This window comes from Hyla sarda, chromosome 10 (genome assembly GCF_029499605.1).
Source record: "Hyla sarda isolate aHylSar1 chromosome 10, aHylSar1.hap1, whole genome shotgun sequence".
Lineage (NCBI taxonomy): Eukaryota > Metazoa > Chordata > Amphibia > Anura > Hylidae > Hyla > Hyla sarda.
Genome location: NC_079198.1, coordinates 110,924,420 through 110,943,520, shown reverse-complemented (window position 1 = coordinate 110,943,520; position 19,101 = coordinate 110,924,420). Strand labels below are relative to the sequence as shown.

Below are 19,101 nucleotides of genomic sequence, written 5' to 3'. Positions count from 1 at the left end.
TTTGCAAAAAACAAGCTGAGACTCTACCTCCTCACAGGCCTTATGATTGTCCTATCGACCTCCTCCCGGGCACTACTCCACCCCGGGGCAGAATTTATCCTCTGTCCGCCCCAGAGACTCTTGCCATGTCTGAATACGTCCAGGAAAATTTAAAAAAGGGCTTTATCCGTAAATCCTCCTCTCCTGCCGGAGCCGGATTTTTCTTTGTGTCCAAAAAAGATGGCTCTCTACGCCCTTGCATTGACTACCGCGGTCTTAATAAAATCACGGTTAAGAACCGCTACCCCCTACCCCTCATCTCTGAACTCTTTGATCGCCTCCAAGGTGCCCACATCTTTACCAAACTGGACTTAAGAGGTGCTTATAATCTCATCCGCATCAGAGAGGGGGATGAATGGAAAACGGCATTTAACACCAGAGATGGACACTTTGAGTATTTGGTCATGCCCTTTGGCCTGTGCAACGCCCCTGCCGTCTTCCAAGACTTTGTTAATGAAATTTTCCGTGATCTCTTATACTCCTGTGTTGTTGTATATCTGGACGATATCCTGATTTTTTCTGCCAATCTAGAAGAACACCGCCAGCATGTCCGTATGGTTCTTCAGAGACTTCGTGACAATCAACTCTATGCCAAAATAGAGAAATGTCTGTTTGAATGCCAATCTCTTCCTTTCCTAGGATACTTGGTCTCTGGCCAGGGACTACAAATGGATCCAGACAAACTCTCTGCCGTCTTAGATTGGCCACGCCCCTCCGGACTCCGTGCTATCCAACGTTTTTTGGGGTTCGCCAATTATTACAGACAATTTATTCCACATTTTTCTACCGTTGTGGCTCCTATCGTGGCTTTAACCAAAAAAAATGCCGATCCCAAGTCTTGGCCTCCTCAAGCGGAAGACGCCTTTAAACGGCTCAAGTCTGCCTTTTCTTCGGCTCCCGTGCTCTCCAGACCTGACCCATCTAAACCCTTCCTATTGGAGGTTGATGCCTCCTCAGTAGGAGCTGGAGCTGTCCTTCTACAAAAAAATTCTTCCGGGCATGCTGTTACTTGTGGTTTTTTTTCTAGGACCTTCTCTCCGGCGGAGAGGAACTACTCCATCGGGGATCGAGAGCTTCTAGCCATTAAATTAGCACTTGAGGAATGGAGGCATCTGCTGGAGGGATCAAGATTTCCAGTTATTATTTACACCGATCACAAGAACCTCTCCTACCTCCAGTCTGCCCAACGGCTGAATCCTCGCCAGGCCAGGTGGTCTCTGTTCTTTGCCCGATTTAATTTTGAAATTCACTTTCGGCCTGCCGATAAGAACATTAGGGCCGATGCTCTCTCTCGTTCCTCGGATGCTTCTGAAGTTGAACTCTCTCCGCAACACATCATTCCTCCTGACTGCCTGATTTCCACTTCTCCAGCCTCCATCAGGCAAACTCCTCCAGGAAAGACCTTTGTTTCTCCACGCCAACGCCTCGGAATCCTCAAATGGGGTCACTCCTCCCATCTCGCAGGTCATGCGGGCATCAAGAAATCTGTGCAACTCATCTCTCGCTTCTATTGGTGGCCGACTCTGGAGACGGATGTTGTGGACTTTGTGCGAGCCTGCACTATCTGTGCCCGGGATAAGACTCCTCGCCAGAAGCCCGCTGGTTTTCTTCATCCTCTGCCTGTCCCCGAACAGCCTTGGTCTCTGATTGGTATGGATTTTATTACAGACTTACCCCCATCCCATGGCAACACTGTTATTTGGGTGGTCGTTGATCGATTCTCCAAAATGGCACATTTCATCCCTCTTCCTGGTCTTCCTTCAGCGCCTCAGTTGGCTAAACAATTTTTTATACACATTTTTCGTCTTCACGGGTTGCCCACGCAGATCGTCTCGGATAGAGGCGTCCAATTCGTGTCTAAATTCTGGAGGGCTCTCTGTAAACAACTCAAGATTAAATTAAATTTTTCTTCTGCATATCATCCTCAATCCAATGGACAAGTAGAAAGAATTAACCAGGTCTTGGGTGATTATTTACGACATTTTGTTTCCTCCCGCCAGGATGACTGGGCAGATCTTCTACCATGGGCCGAATTCTCGTATAACTTCAGAGTCTCTGAATCTTCCTCCAAATCCCTATTTTTCGTGGTGTACGGCCGTCACCCTCTTCCCCCCCTCCCTACCCCCTTGCCCTCTGGTCTGCCCGCTGTGGATGAAATTTCTCGTGATCTTTCCATCATATGGAGAGAGACCCAAAATTCTCTCTTACAGGCTTCATCACGCATGAAGAAGTTCGCGGATAAGAAAAGAAGAGCTCCTCCCATTTTTTCCCCTGGAGACAAGGTATGGCTCTCCGCTAAATATGTCCGCTTCCGTGTCCCTAGCTATAAGTTGGGACCACGCTATCTTGGTCCTTTCAAAATTTTGTGCCAGATTAATCCTGTCTCTTACAAACTTCTTCTTCCTCCTTCTCTTCGTATTCCTAATGCCTTTCACGTTTCTCTTCTTAAACCACTTATCATTAACCGTTTCTCTCCCAAATCTGTTCCTCCCACTCCTGTTTCCGGCTCCTCGGACATCTTCTCCGTCAAAGAGATTCTGGCATCCAAAAAGGTCAGAGGAAAAACCTTTTTTTTAGTGGATTGGGAGGGTTGTGGTCCAGAAGAGAGATCCTGGGAACCTGAGGACAATATCCTAGACAAAAGTCTGCTCCTCAGGTTCTCAGGCTCTAAGAAGAGGGGGAGACCCAAGGGGGGGGGGTACTGTTACGCCGAGCGCTCCGGGTCCCCGCTCCTCCCCGGAGCGCTCGCTACACTCTCCTCACTGCAGCGCTCCGGTCAGATCCACTGACCCGGGGCGCTGCGATACCGCCTCCAGCCGGGATGCGATTCGCGATGCGGGTAGCGCCCGCTCGCGATGCGCACCCCGGCTCCCGTACCTGACTCGCTCCCCGTCAGTCCTGTCCCGGCGCGCGCGGCCCCGCGCCCTAGGGCGCGCGCGCGCCGGGTCTTTGCGATTTAAAGGGCCACTGCGCCGCTGATTGGCGCAGTGGTTCCAATTAGTGTTATCACCTGTGCACTTCCCTATATCACCTCACTTCCCCTGCACTTCCTTGCCGGATCTTGTTGCCATCGTGCCAGTGAAAGCATTTCCTTGTGTGTTCCTAGCCTGTGTTCCAGACCTCCTGCCGTTGCCCCTGACTACGATCCTTGCTGCCTGCCCCGACCTTCTGCTACGTCCGACCTTGCCTCTGTCTACTCCCTTGTACCGCGCCTATCTTCAGCAGCCAGAGAGGTTGAGCCGTTGCTAGTGGATACGACCTGGTCACTACCGCCGCAGCAAGACCATCCCGCTTTGCGGCGGGCTCTGGTGAAAACCAGTAGTGACTTAGAACCGATCCACTAGCACGGTCCACGCCAATCCCTCTCTGGCACAGAGGATCCACTACCTGCCAGCCGGCATCGTGACAGTGACTTGATCAGATCCTGGAAGGCTTGGGTCAAGCGCAGGTGATACTTCTCCAAAGATTCTACTTTGTCTTGTGTTCAGGGCCGGCATTAGGGCGGGGCAAACAGGGTAATTGCCCAGTGCCCCCATCCTCCAGAGGGCCCCCTGCAGCTTCCCTGATACACATGGGTCCAGAGAGTGTGTCGGCAGCAGCCTGCAGCATTTTGTAGTGCACCTCGCTGTCGTTAATGCTAACAGAAGAGGCTCACTAGACAGGACAGTCGTCCTCACCCCCCCCCCCCCCCCCCCCTTCCTCCACAGCTGTTAAATGATATAGCCTCCTAGCCCACAGCACACAGTTTTCTAAAAGAAAATGTAAGTATATTCCTATGTAGTGTGGCCATGTATTGTGTATATGTGTGCAATGTGCAAATTGTGTATTGGTGGCCCGTATACTGTTTTGTAAATAAACATGTACAGTGTGTTTATGTGTGACTATTTATATGTGTATGTTTATTGTTTATGTTGTATTTTCAAATTGTATTTTCAAATTATATTTTTATTAAGGATCATTTTAATATGTTGAAGCATTAAAGAGGTTGTGTATTACCTCTGCATTAAAAAACACTGCTGTGTGCCAGGCAGCACAGCTGCCAAGGTGACCATCTGATGCATGGCAGTCAGTTATTGTGCCCACACACTATTAAAATAGGACACATGACCAGTACTTTTCAGGTGTTAAACAGGTGCTGCATCAGCTCTGCCACCTGGATCGCAGCAGAGCCACTAAATATCCAGTAAAGCGGCACGCCCCCTCCCATAGACTTGCATTGAGGGGACGGGCGTGACGTCACACGGGGGCGTAGTCCTGACGTCACGGACTTCCATTCCCGTAGTCGCGACTCAGACCCTCCAGCGCTTCCGGACAAAAAACAGGTGGGTACGGCATGCAATACTGCGGGGGTCCCCAGCGGCGGGACCCCTGAGATCAGACATCTTTTCCCCTATCCTTTGGATAGGGGATAAGATGTTTAGGGTGGGAGTACCCCTTTAAAGGAAAAAGGTTATACTGTGGGGGAACAGGAGACTGATGAGGCGTCACTGACTAAAATACATACCTTACGTCTAAGGTATGTCCCACTGAAGATCCACTTCTATCTTCTCTGAATTGCGTGCTGGAGGCGTACCCGTCAGCTAAATTTGCATATTCATTGGGACTCTACATCCTAGTGACAATGAATATGCAAATTGAGCATTGGGGCCCGCCTCCAGCACGCAATTAAGTGAAGATAGAAGAGGATTTTTGGAGGGACATATCCCGGACCTAAGGTACGTATTTTAGTCAATACCCCCTCATCAGACTCCTGTTTACCCACAGTATAACCTAGTCTATTGGGTTTAGTGTGGGTGAACAAGATGACTGTTTTCCTTCAAGGCCCATTATTATTACGATGCACACATATGTGTGTTTATGTAAATTTAAGAAAAGGATCAGCGATAAATCATACTACCATTTATGGCTAATCTTGTGTGAGTATGCCCTAAAAATTATCAGCAAATGGAAATGCCATTCATGTTGACATTTCCATTTACACAACCCCATTTGAGCAGAACACCACCTGTATTAGGCCCCTTTCACACTCCGATGTCACTCTGCAAAATCTTCCGTCATGAACTCCCGTCTGATAGTCCCAAATACGGCCCTCAAAATGCAAATTCATGCAAATGGGATTTTTTGACCATCCTCCAGCACCAGTTATGTCCCATTATGACTAGCGGCCATTAGGTTTGACGGCACAAAAGACGGTGCATGCACTAATTTTTGTCCTGTCAAAAATAACGGGGGGGGGGGGGCCTGGCCTGCAGCGGAAGAGAGAGGATGCTGGCTTGAGCTCTTTCCCTCCAGCTTTGCACAAAACGGCTCATACCGGCAACCAGCTTCCCACAGAATAAAGCAGCAACGGCCTCACGGATCGAGCATTACCTTGTGCACACCCCGACTCTTTTCCGGTGTCCCTGCGTGCTCTGACAGTAGGAGCGGGCGCCATCTTACCTTCCCCTGCCGGCTGCCGAACTCACGTGGAGATGGAGCGCGCCCCGGCACCGCAGTCCACACCGCAATATAACAAAGAAGGTGGGTGACGGGGACGATGTGACCTCCGGTGCCTGGGGACTCCGGTACACCAGGGGACGTGCATTCTCCTGTCAGAGGCCGGGGGCGTAGGGGGGAGAAGGAGTGCACTGCAGCAGGGCAGTGAAAGATACGCCACAGCAAGGACAGTGAGAGCCAGGGACGGGGAGTCCTCTGGAGCCTGCACTTTACCGGGGGAACCCCCCTTGAAAAGTGGATGTACTAAAGTGTACTACTGCAAGGACGCCATTAAAACAAATCTCTCCTCATTAGCCTATGTACAGTGCTCAGCTGCAATAGGGTTGAGTGAAGCTGCACTTCTCTGCCATTACCGCTTATACGCTTCCTAAGTGCAGGGATTTCCAATTCAGTGAGAAACTAATTTGTTCTAGGGACCTGCTCCCACAAGTGCTCAAGTTAGATATATATCGTAACTACCCTGTATAAATTATACAAACTCATACCTGCTCTAGGATTGTTACAACCTAGGGAAGATCTTTTACAACTTGTGAATTGCTCAATACAGTGACTTTCCCTATTGTGGTTGCAACTGCAAGTTCTAGACTCCAATACTTTCCTGCATTGTATGGTCACTCCAATCTTTCACCACTAGAGGAAGACAAAGCTCTACTTGCCTATTGAAAGCTACAATTCCTCAGCAATACCTCCTCCAGATGCAGACTGTATTCTTTATTTTTCTACTTTCCTACATTGTTTGGTCCCAAAGTGAGATACTTTTCTGAATTATGTCCAGTAGACGTTCCAGAAAGAAAAATCCACTTAAGCTTTCTGAATTCTATTCCTTGAGAAACCAATCTGTTCCTGCATATAACTACTTAGACGAGGAAGACTTGCCTTCAGCTACTTTCCCCACTGCTGAGGAAAATTTGGGAGAAACCCATCCGACAATTACTTACTCCTCAGTTACTCAGTCTCAAACAGAAGCAACTCCTCTGTGCTACCAACTACCAAATACGCATCTATTACTGACAATCTAGTATCGCAGACTGAAGGTGCCAATATGGAAGCTAAAAGTGACAACACCTCATCTTCTACTATTGAAGCAACTAAGAGATCCCTTTTCCAAGAATTTAGAGACTTGCTACAAAAAGACTTCATGTCTTCCCTGGGTGTACTGTCTAAAGAGGTGGCTCAAATAGGAGAACGCACAGCACACTTGGAAGAAAAGATGGAAAGCTTCACTGCGGCCCACAATCCAAAATGAAACAACAGATGACATGCTCTAGAGGACAGATCTCGTCGAAACAATATAAGGTTTTGTGGAATACCTGAATCTGTTTCTAATTCGGAACTAAGGGAGTTCCTCATGGACTATTTCACTATTTCACTCCTCAAGCTGATCAGAGGGATATGATTATAGACAGGGTGTACAGACTGCCTAAACCCTCTCATCTATCCCGTGAGGTCCCTAGAGACGTTTTGGCAAGGAATTATTTTTTTCATTATAAAGAAGAGATCCTCACAGCTGCTAAGAAGAATAAATTGATTCCAGAGCGTTTCTCCAAAATGGCACTATTTGCAGACCTTTCAGCGGCTACATTGAAAAGAAGGAGAGCATTCTCTACATCCACCGCTATCTTGAGAGAAGAAGGAATCCCATATAGATGGGGTTTTCCAGTGAAGTTACTGGTCCCCAGAAATGGAGCTACCCATTCCTTTTTATCACCCAGAGATGCCTTGCAGACTGTGGGTAAATGGTTCCCAGAGAGGATCAAACAATCCATGTTGGAAACACTCAAAGCAAGACCCACACCTCTACATCAAGAATGGTCCATGGTCACTGGCAGATCTCCTAGGACAATATCGCGAAAATCAAAGAGCCCTCCATCAAGATCCAGATCCCCTACCTGAATGCGCAACATGTCTTCTTTATGTCTGATCGAACCCTGTGCTTCATGGGTCAGAATACTGGTCTCGCTGATGGAGACATTTACGTCTACCTTTCTCCGTCCTGAAGGAATGTTTTCTTCTGTTATTCAATACCACTTTTCCACCCTTCCCTCTCTCCCACTCCCCCTCCTACCTTCCTTCCTTCTTTTTTTTGTTCTTTGCTTTATTCACAGGTTGGAAATTTCTGCTGCTCTTCCGTAAATTGGAGGGATCCCACAGATGAGGAACTGTTCCGACCTTCCTAAGGTTGTTTTCTCAGAAATTGCTCGATCCAGTTTCATTTAACATGTTTGGCTGGTGATAACTATATAATCTAGTCAAGGTGGATAGCACACCTATAGTCAGTTTCCTAGCAAGGTTATTTACTCATCGCGGGTTCTAACTAGTCCTGCCTTCCCGTTAGCCAGAAAGTACCTAACAGTTACGGCTGGTTCTTTTAGAACCAATTTTTTAAGTTGTCTGATGTTTAGAATGTCTCAAAGTGCCTATTCTCTATATGCCATAGTGACAGGATGTATACTTATCGTGTTACTCTTCTCTTCCAGAGGTTTCATACAGCTTTCTTGCCGTACTCAAGCAGGGGGACTCCCCAAAGCAATTTCTCCTTGTAACCACTAATGGTAATTAAAATCTCAACACTAAATGTTAGGGGCTTGAATAGCCCTTTCAAAAGAAGCCTTTTTTGGAGGGAATGTAGCAGATTAAATTGGGACATAATTTGTGCGCAAGAGACTCACCTGCTTGGGTCGGACAAGAAAAGGGTTAAAAATAAGAGATACCCCCATATTTTTTTCTCCCCCAATGCCCGTAAAAAAAAGGGGTGCTGATTGCCGTTAAAAATTCGGTGGCATTCCAAATGGTGAATGTAGTGTATGATACCCATTGTAGGTATATTATTTTGAACTTTGATATTAACAATGTGAAATATACTATAGTCTCTCTATATGCCCCAACCAAGAAGCAGGGGAAAAAAATTTCCCATGTTTTAAAACTCTCCACCCAAAACAAATATGGGGCCTTAATATTGGCAGATGACTTCAACAAAGTGCTTTCCCCACAGTTTGACAGGAACCCACACAAACCCAGCGACAGAAACACTGACCTTTATGGTTTACTACACAGGGAAGACGTGTACGATACATGGCGAACGCTCAACGCGGATGAAAGGGACTATACCTTCTTTTCCCGCACACACCAAACTTACTCTCAGATAGATATTGTCAGGGTCCAGACTAGCGGCTGGTGAAGACACTGGAGGTGGATACTCTGTGCCAGAGAGGCGATGACGTGGGACGTACTGGGGAATCGGTTCTAAGCAGTTACTGGTGTTCACCAGAGCCCACCGCAAAGCAGAATGGACTTGCTGCGGCAGTAACTACCAGGTCGTGTTCCCCAGTAGCGACTCGACCTCTCTGGCAGCTGAGACTGGCGCGGTACACAAGGACTAGACAGAGGCGAGGTCAGACGTAGCAGAAGGTCAGGGCAGGCAGCGAGGTTCGTAGTCAGGGGCAACAGCAGAAGGTCTGGGTACACAGGCTTGGAACCCACTATAATGCTTTCTCAGGGCACAAGGCAACAAGATCCGGCAAGGAGAGGAAGGGGAAGTGGGTTTTTATAGGAATGGGAGTGATTGGGCCAGGCACCAATTAGTGGTGCACTGGCCCTTTAAATTTTAGCAAGCCGGCACGCGCGCGCCCTAGGGAGCGGGGCCGCGTGCGCCGGGAGGAAGCAGACGGGGGCGAGAGGTGAGTGACATGGGGCGCGATCCGAGGGCGGGCACGACCCGTGCCTCAGATCGCGTCCTCTCCGGAGACCAGGGAGCAGCGCTCGCGGTCAGCAATGCCGACCGGAGCGCTGCAGACAGAAGCACGCTGTGAGCGCTCCGGGGAGGCAGCGGGACCCGGATCGCTCGGCGTGACAGTACCCCCCCCCCCCCCTCCACCTCTTCTTGGAACCGAAGAATCTGTAGATGAGTTCCTTGTCTAGGATATTGTCCTCTCTTCGGGGCCACAATTCTCCCAATCAACAAGAAAAAATGTATTACCTCTTACAACCTTTGAAGCGAGAATTTCTTTAACCGAGAAGACGTCAGAGGACCCCGAGACAGGAGCAGGAACGGTGACCTTGGGGGAAAAGTGGTTAAGAATGAGAGGCTTGAGAAGGGAAACATGAAAGGAATTAGGAATACGAAGAGAAGGAGGAAGATGGAGCTTGTAAGAGCCAGAGTTGATTTGACTTTTGACCTTAAATGGCCCGAGGTAATGTGTACCCAGCTTGTAGCTAGGGACACAAAACCAAATATATTTGGCAGAGAGCCACACTTTGTCACCAGGGGCAAAGACAGGGGGAATTCTTCTCTTCTTGTCCGCATGTTTCTTCATGCGAGAGGAGGCCAGCAAGAGCGACTTTTGAGTCTCCTTCCAAATAGAGGAAAAGACCCGAGTCAAATCATCTACGGCAGGAACTCCAGATGAAGTGGGAATGGGGAGGGGGGAAGCGGGTGACGCCCATACACCACAAAGAATGGAGACCTGGCGGATGACTCAGAGTTTTTGAAATTGTACGAGAATTCAGCCCAGGGTAACAGGTCAACCCAATCATCTTGGGAAGGAGACAAAATGTCGCAGGTAGTCACCAAGGATATGGTTTACTCTCTCCACTTGTCCATTAGATTGCGGGTGGTAGGCGGAGGAAAAATTCAATTTAATCTTCAATTGGGTGCAGAGTGCTCTCCAGAATTTCGAGATTAATTGAACGCCTCTATTGGAGACGATATGCGTAGGCAGTCCGTGGAAACGAAAAATGTGCAAAACAAATTGCTTCGCCAATTGTGGCGCATAAGGGAGACCAGGAAGCGGAACGAAATGGGCCATTTTGGAGAATCGATCAACGACCACCCAAATGACAGTGTTGCCATGGGATACAGGAAGGTCAGTGACGAAGTCCATCGCTATGTGTGACCAAGGCTGTTCGGGTACCAGCAGAGGAAGAAGAAGACCCGCAGGCCTCTGGCGAGGAGTTTTATCACGTGCACATACAGTATAGGAGCGTACAAAGTCAGTCACATCTTTTTCAAAGGAAGGCCACCAATAGTGTCTGGCAATCAACTGAATGAATTTCTTGATTCCAGCGTGACCCGCCAAGTGGGTGGAGTGACCCCATTTGAGAGTCCGTAGGCGAAGACGTGGGGAGACAAATGTTTTCTCCTGGAGGAACTGGTGCCAGAGAAGCAGGAGCAGCAGAGATCAGACACTCAGGGGGAATGATGTGTTGGGGAGAGGTTTCTGCTTCCGTGGCATCAGTGGAACGTGATAGGGCATCCGCCCTGACATTCTTGTCCGCAGGACGAAAATGGATCTGGAAATTGAAGTGGGCGAAGAACAATGACCACCTGGCCTGGCGAGGATTTAAGCGCTGGGCGGACTGTAGGTAGGACAGATTTTTGTGGTCAGTGTAGATGGTGATAGGGTGGAGGGATCCTTCCAGGAGATGCCTCCACTCCTCAAGTGCCAACTTAATTGCCAGCAATTCTCGGTCACCAATAGTGTAGTTTCTTTCAGGAGGAGAAAAGGTTTTAGAAAAAAAACCGCAAGTGACGTTTTTTCCTTTAGCGTTTTTTTTTTAAGAAGAACCGCCCCGGCTCCCACTGAAGAGGCGTCTACCTCAAGGAAGAATGGTTTCAGAGGATCAGGCCTAGTCAAGACTGGTGCGGAGGCGTAGGCGGCCTTAAGGCGAGTAAAAGCTTCTTCCGCTTGGGGAGACCAGGATCTCGGATTCGCATCTTTCTTGGTCAGAGCCACAATGGGAGCCACGATAGTGGAAAAGTGGGGGATAAACTGACGGTAGTAATTAGCGAATGCGAGGAAGCACTGGATAGAGCTAAGTCCGGAGGGGCGTGGCCAATCCAAGACCGTGGAGAGCTTGTCGGGGTCCATTTGAAGACCTTGTCCTGAGAACAGATATCCCAGGAAAGAAAGACAGGTACGTTCAAAGAGGCATTTTTCAATCTTGGCGTAGAGATGGTTAACACGGAGGCGCTGGAGCACTTGACAAACATGGAGGCGGTGTTCCTCTAGGTTGGAGGAGAAGATTAGAATGTCATCGAGATAGACCACCACGCAAGTATACAACAAATCCCGGAAGATTAGCGACTCGACCTCTCTGGCAGCTGAGACTGGCGCGGTACACAAGGACTAGACAGAGGCGAGGTCAGACGTAGCAGAAGGTCAGGGCAGGCAGCGAGGTTCGTAGTCAGGGGCAACAGCAGAAGGTCTGGGTACACAGCCTTGGAACACACTATAACGTTTTCTCAGGGCACAAGGCAACAAGATCCGGCAAGGTGAGGAAGGGGAAGTGGGTTTTTATAGGAATGGGAGTGATTGGGCTAGGCACCAATTAGTGGTGCACTGGCTCTTTAAATTTTAGCAAGCCGGCGCGCGCGCCCTAGGGAGCGGGGCCGCGCACACCGGGAGGAAGCAGACGGGGGCGAGAGGTGAGTGACATAGGGCACGATCCGAGGGCGGGCACGACCCGTGCCTCGGATCGCGTCCCCTCCGGAGACCAGGGAGCAGCGCTCGCGGTCAGCAATGCCGACCGGAGCGCTGCAGACAAAAGCACGCCGTGAGCGCTCCGGGTCCCACTGCCTCCCTGGAGCGCTCACGGCGTGCTTCTGTCTGCAGCGCTGCGGTCGGCATTGCTGACCGCGAGCGCTGCTCCCTGGTCTCCGGAGGGGACGCGATCCGAGGCACGGGTCGTGCCCGCCCTCGGATCGCGCCCCATGTCACTCACCTCTCGTGACAGATATGATTATTACCGATAAATGGTTACTCCAACAACCCATATCTTCCTCGATCCGCATAATTAGTTGGTCAGATCAAGCACCAGTAACTACAATTATTAAAGAGGAATTTAATGCTTCCCCTAGATCTCCATGGAGATGAAATAATTCCCTCCTCACGTTACACATTACAGTAATGACCACTTCGCCCCCGCTCCTCATTGTACATGACCCATCTTCTCTTAAATTACAGTAATAGCCCCCACTCCTCGCAGTACCCTCTTCATCCTAGCTTTATAATGGCACCTCTCCACCCTCCACTCCCCACAGTAAATAGCGGATCTCTGCTCCCGTTCCTCACAGAAGAGTAACTGTTCTGGCCGACTCCTCATAGTTATGGCGCCTCTCCACTCCCCACACTACTTTGTGTCTCACGGTACCTTTTTCATCCCTGCTTCATAGGAGCGCCTCTCTGCCCCTGCTCCTCACAGTAATGGTGCCTCTCCACTCACGCTCCTCACAGTACCTTGAGCCTCTCCACCCCTGATCCGTACTCGTTCCTACAATGTAAGCCTCCCACCTCTTCCTCTGTCACCTTTTCCCACGTGTTTGGCTCTGAGTGATTGACAGATGCAGGTGTGGCTGGAGAGATGGCGGTGCACTGATGAGCCCGGGGAGAGGTTTGGTTGAAATATCTTTTGACAGGATGTAGTTAGTGTAAGGGCCGGGGAGGAGGTAAATGAGACAAGGGCATCCTCTAAGGCTCTTCTGCGGAGTGTCAGCCATCTTGTGCTCCTGAGTTGTGTCATCCGTTTTGTATCCTTTGAGTTTTGTCAGTCCTTTGCCAATCATAGGGCACTCCTCTGAGTTGTGTCAGCCATAGTGCACTCCTCTGAGTTATGTCAGCCATAGTGCACTCCTCTGAGTTGTGTCAGCCATAGTGCACTCCTCTTAGTTATGTCAGCCATAGTGCACTCCTCTGAGTTATGTCAGCCATAGGGCACTCCTCTGAGTTGTGTCAGCCATAGTGCACTCCTCTGAGTTGTGTCAGCCATAGTGCACTCCTCTGAGTTATGTCAGCCATAGGGCACTCCTCTGAGTTGTGTCAGCCATAGTGCACTCCTCTGAGTTATGTCAGCCATAGTGCACTCCTCTGAGTTATGTCAGCCATAGGGCACTCCTCTGAGTTATGTCAGCCATAGGGCACTCCTTTAAAGGTGTGTCAGCCATGTTGTGTTCCTCTGAGGGGTGTAGTTTCAGGCAGTGAATAAATGTTTATGGAGTATATACACAGGGATTACACATATATATATATATATATATATATATATATATGTTAGGCTAATTTATTAGCCATATTTGTGGGAGGAGCGGGAGGTCCATAAGGACCCACGGCTTACCTCCCCTGCAAGCCGTGGATTCTTCGCTTCCGATCAGCTGACCAGGCGCGTCAGCTGACTGTCTTCGCGGGCTTCGGGCGCACACGGAGTACGAACAGGTTAGTGGCTGGCCGGGCGGAGTACTTTCCCTCGCTCTGGAGGTAAGCTAGAGGCATGAGGGATCCCCCGCCCAGCCCAGCCATGGCTCTTGTCAAGTTGTTTACACATGCTGGCCGGCTCGGTTCACGCTACGAGGGGGGGAGTTTATTGCAGGCCGGCTCGGTCACGCTACAGGCAGGTCTGTTGAGCAGTTAGCCGGTTCAGTCACGCATCATGTGGTGCCTGCGCTTTTAGCAGCACGGCTCGGTCATCGCTCTATTTAGGAGAGTTGTGGCGCATTCCGTACACAATTCAGGGCCGTGCTGCAGGTCAGCTCGGTCCACGCCACCCCGGGGTTGTGTACGCTTGTCAAAGTTTTCATTCAGCCTTACACTTAGTAGCTTGCACGTGTCTCATTTAGTGTCGGGGGGTGGGGAGAGGGGGTAGGGGGGTTGCCAGAGGCAGGTGGTTCTCAGCGAGTCCATCTTGACTTTCAGCTGGTTGTGTTACTCCCCCTCCCCTCACGCATACTTTCTTGAGATAAATATGTCAATTTATAAGGGTTCATTTATGTGTATAGATGTGTATTGTGCTTCGTATTTAGCATACGTGTATGCATGTCTGTATGTATATATGTATGTGTGCATATCTATGCACATGAGTTTTGTGGGGAAGGAGGGGTAGTAAAAAGAGGCTTAATTTAGTCATGTTTTACAGGTTCAAGCTCATTTTCGTTATCTACGTCTGGGGACATCCTTAGATAACATTCGGTACGTTTTATTATTTGCATAGTTGATTAAGATGTCTGGCATGTGTTGTTAATATATGTTTTAATAGGTATAGCCTGTCAGGGTTAATCAATCAGCGACCAGTTGCAGTCCTTGTTTAGCACACACTCACCATTTAGTTCGGTACGTACAGCTCGATCACATACTGTACCGTGTAAGTCAGCGCAAAAGTTTTTCATCGAGTCTGTCCTTGTAGGTACTCTTATCTTTACAAGTGTTAAGCTATTGGTTGGTTACTGGTGGGTGCACTGTAGGTAGTAAAAATGGTTTGTTCGGTATGTGGAGTGAATACCTGGTTTGTTTTTCAGAGATCTAAGGTTTTGGCACTTTTTCGGCTGTTTCAGTTCTGCTATCGATACTAGTGTTATTTTCTTGCCTTAGGTAGGTAAGTGAGGGTGTATTATGTTGATGGTCCTCTGTTAAAAAATATATATATATATATATATATATATATTAAGTTTTTATACATATATATATATATATATTTTTTTTGTTTGCTTTCTTATCCTCAGGATTACAGTTGGTTATCTGCACAAGGATCTATTTTCGGCTTCATTCTTATTGTTGGCTCCTATTGCTGGTACGTGGGGAGGTCGGCCCTTGTAATCGCCTCATGAACTTGACACGCCTTTAGGTTGCGGTTACCTCAGGGGTTTCGGTTCTCGTTTTTTCAGTCATAGATTCAGAGTTTTTTGTCTTTCAGGTTGTTCAGTTAAGACAGTTAGGGGTCAGTAACATCTGGAGCTGGTGTGGTCATCATATTTCTACAGTCGACTCGTCTTTAATTGGTATGTGTTCATGTCATCGGTCATGTTTTACTTTTAATCACCTTTATGTAATTTTGTGGTTGGGGTTGTATTTCTAATATCAAGCTTGTTGTTGTCTTGTCCTTAGGAAGCTCTACTCCATCTATTCCGGGTAAGATTCTTGTTTGTTTTTCTTGGTAATCGCCTCATGAACCCAACACGCCTTTGGGTTGTGGTTACTTCGGTGTATTTCTCCCACGGTTACAGTCACCACTGGTTATAAGGTATGGCTTGGGGGTATTCACAAGCATGCCTGGTTACCAGCGACACTCAGTTACTTCACAGGTTGTGTTATAGTCTTTGTTTGGTAGTTGCCTTGTCTTAGGAGGGTCGGCAGGTGAGTACTTCAGGTAAGGGTAGCGTTTTTTGGTGGTGGTCACTAATCTGCATAAATTTGTGTAGGAATAGGTTCCTTACAGTTTCGGGGGTTATTTTACAGTATGTCGCATGCTTCAGACATAGAGGAATCAGCGTCGATCATGGAGAATGTGGCTAGATCTTCAGGGCATGCTAGCGTGTCATCTCTGCGGAATTGGACTATTCCGAAGATCACGGCCGAACTCGTCAAGAGGGGGATCCCCTTCCCAGCGACTGCTAGAAAGGCATAACTTTACAGACTCATGATGGCTGACACCGCTGGTCCCTCTAATGAGGAGGTCTCCATGAACACGCTTCATACGTCGTTAACGCAGCTTCATGCTCTCATTAACAATATGTCCAACAACATGTCAGATATGCAAACTAGAGTCGAGGCGTTAGAGAGCAGGAACGTTTCGAATCCTATAGTTCCTCCCACTTCTCAGTTGTCAGCGCAGCAAGTTAACCGTCCAGGTACAGTGGCTGTCATTCCTAATATTGCTCCAGACCATTTTATACCGGCGCATATCAAGAAAGACATTATTGAGGGTAAAGATATAAACCTAGCATCCCTGTTGATAGCCACACATGATTTGTCTGAGAACAAAACTATAGCCTGTGGTGAGGTCTCGGTGATTCTAAAATCCAAGGATGTGAGGCTCAACAGGAAGCTAACGTTGTCTGAGTTTATAATGTCTTTTAGTATTTATAGAGACATTATCTGCACAGTTAAACCGGGTAGGAGGGAGGAGCTAGACCAGTATCTGTACAAGATTATAGAATTCTATCATAAGTACGGGGGTCACACTTTTTATGATTATCATAAGTCTTTTTCTGCCAAAGCGGCAGCTGCCTTGAATGAGTTTAAATTATGAAGTCAATTGGGCGGTGGTAGATACTGAGATCTATTGCAACCATTTTGCGGGTCTTAAAGCCCCGGTGTGCGCCAGATGCCAATCTACCACCCATTCCTCCGAATGGTGTCATCTGGCGAATTCCGATGCTACAGAAAATAAGCCTGTTACTTCAGGTTCCTACTCTAAGGGTAATAGAGTGTCAGGTTTGACTGATAAACTGGGAAGGCCTATCTGTTTTTGGGTAAGTCTCAAATATGCAATAACTTTAATTACACATCATGTAACTTCGGTCAGTGCAGGTTATTACATATTTGTACAATCTGTTTACGTGCTCATCCTAAGACATCTTGCTCCCAAAAATCGGAGAAGTCCTGACTAGGCGTGGTGAACATTGAGTTTCTTGGTTTGTTCTTGGCAGATTACCCCGACCAGCGCTTTGTCCAATTCCTGCTCAATGGGTTCCGTGCTGGATTCCAGGTAGGGTTCGTGACGCTTCCTCAGGCTACCTATGAGTGTGATAATCTGTTATCAACCTTGGTGGATCCAGACACTGTTTCGCTTCTCATACAGGCAGAATTGGACAAAGGATTTATTATAGGCCCTTTTTCCCAACCTCCTTTTGACATGTGGAGAGTAAGTCCCATTGGTTTGGTTACGGGTAAATTTTCCAATAAAAAAAGGTTGATTTATGATTTGTCCGCGCCATATTCTAAGTCTACTCCTAGTCTTAACTCCCTCATACTGGCAGAGGAATTTTCGTTGAAATATGCCTCCGTTGATAGCGCTATTGCCATCATCCTCAACATGGGACGGAGGGCTTGGCTCGCTAAAGCTGACATATCCGATGCATTCAAGCTCCTGCCCATCCAGCCTCAGTTGTGGAAATGGCATGGTATCAAATGGATGAGCAATTATTATTTTGCAGTCAAGCTGACTTTTCGAGCAAGGAGTAGCCCATGGTTATTTAACAGGTTTGCGGAAGCGCTTCATTGGATTCTAGAGAATAGGTTTTCGTGTGGTCATGTCATACATTATATAGACGACTTTTTGCTTGTTGAGCTTCCGCATAGAACCCCGCGAGATTTAGACATATTGTTAGCGGTTTTTGAACAGTTAGCAGTTCCAGTTTCCCCTAAGAAAGTAGAGGGCCCATTGAAGGTTATCACCTTTTTGGGGATTGTACTAGATTCTCAAAATATGGAAGCCAGGTTACCTCAGGAGAAGTTGCAGAGAGTCAAAGCAGTTATTTCCAGATTTAAAGAAAGTCCTCACATATCAAAGATAGAGTTACAGTCAGTTTTAGGAATGTTAAATTTTGCTATGCGGATTATTCCGCAAGGCCACACTTTCATTTCCCGTCTCTTAGAACTTTTGCCTACAGTCCCAGAACAGCACAGCATTATCCAGCTAGACCAGCAAGCGATATCTGATTTATGCATGTGGGAATTATTTTTATGTCACTTTCATTCTGAAAGTCAGCGATCAGTCACCCATAGTTTTTCCGATGCTTCTGCCATCTCAGGTTTTGCTGCTATCTGCGGGAAAAAAATGGTTGGCGAGCTCTTGGCCTCCAGAAGTCAGCATGCTGCCTGGGTTTCAGCGCAATTCCGCTCTCTTTGAGTTATATCCTATAGTGGCAGCAGCGCAAGCTTGGGGTCAGTATTGGAGGAAGACCACGGTGTTGTTCGTATCTGACAATTCAGCAATAGTAGAAGTGCTTCTGAAAGGCAGGTCAAAATGTTCATTAATTATGTCTTTTGCTAGAAGGTTAGTGTGGTTATCGTTACAGCATGGATTCAATTATACTTGCGCTCGCATAAGTGGTATACAGAATGTGGCTGCCGATGCTCTCTCTAGAAGAAATTTCTCACTTTTCAGGTGATGCCAGAGGCAGAGATAACGGGGGCTCAGATCCCACCGTTGCATACACTGATGTTCGATTAGAGGGACACTGGCAAGTAGCCAAACAACTTATCATTAATTAGCTGTCTGCCAATACTCGTAGGGTTTATGACACTGCCTGGAGAGCATTCTCCAAATTTCATACTGATTTTCCGGAAGGAGACGTTAGATCAGTGTCTTTTATTTTAGCTTTCATTTGCCACACTGACCTACACTTAACCCATAGTACTATTAAGCTATATCTGTCAGGTATTCAACACCATCTGTCCTTGACTGACCCAGACAGGGCGTCATTGTTTTCCTCCCGTTTAGTTAAGGCAGCATTGAAGGGTGTTGCTAAAAGGGAGGCTCCTAGGGCACCAGTTAGGCAGCCCATTTCTGGTGATGTTTTTAGGAAACTTTCGGACATGTTAGATAATGCCCCGTTTGGTTTAGTTAATAGTTTATCTTTGAAAGCAGCCATGTATCTGGGGTATTATGGATTTCTTAGACCCGGGGAATTTACTAGCCGCAATTCAGTTAGTTTTTATCTTAAGTTTAGTCAGCTAGTACGAGAGGAGGAGCATTATGTATTGTCTTTGACGATAACTAAGACGTCTCTTCCAGGCCAAGTGGTAGAGGTCCGGTATTTCCCCACCACTCATAAATGGTGCCCGGTGAAAGTTCTTG

General features: G+C 47.8%; 1 protein-coding gene across 1 annotated transcript in view; it reads left to right on the top strand.

Moving 5' to 3' along the window:
- TMEM45B (transmembrane protein 45B) overlaps positions 1-19,101 on the top strand; it is a 75,088-nt gene that overhangs the window by 13,894 nt on the left and 42,093 nt on the right. The gene's annotated exons all lie outside the window — the stretch shown is intronic.